Genomic DNA, 340 nt, shown 5'->3' on the forward strand with positions numbered 1-340 from the left:
TTTCCTACCTAACGTTAGAAAAAATCATTGTACACCATTCGTCGTGTTTAAGGCATGACATATCGTAAATAATCTCAAAACAGGTAGAATCATGCTCCTACCTTCGAATTTCAATAACTTCGATGGCGGGCCCCCGAGCGCCGCGCGCACCGCACCGCCTGGACTCCCCAGCGCCGTTTCCGCGTTGCCGTTGCGTAAATACAATATTTCTGCGTACCAAGAACTGTACAAAATGTACGGGACCAAAGTAAACCATTCGTCATGTTTAAGGCAGGACAACCACAACCTAACTGCGAACCATAAAAATATTTACTAAACATAAACCATATTTACCATAACC

The sequence above is a fragment of the Pollicipes pollicipes genome, unplaced genomic scaffold, assembly GCF_011947565.3.
Source record: "Pollicipes pollicipes isolate AB1234 unplaced genomic scaffold, Ppol_2.1 Scaffold_3087;HRSCAF=3621_pilon_pilon_pilon, whole genome shotgun sequence".
Classification (NCBI taxonomy): Eukaryota; Metazoa; Arthropoda; class Thecostraca; order Pollicipedomorpha; family Pollicipedidae; genus Pollicipes; species Pollicipes pollicipes.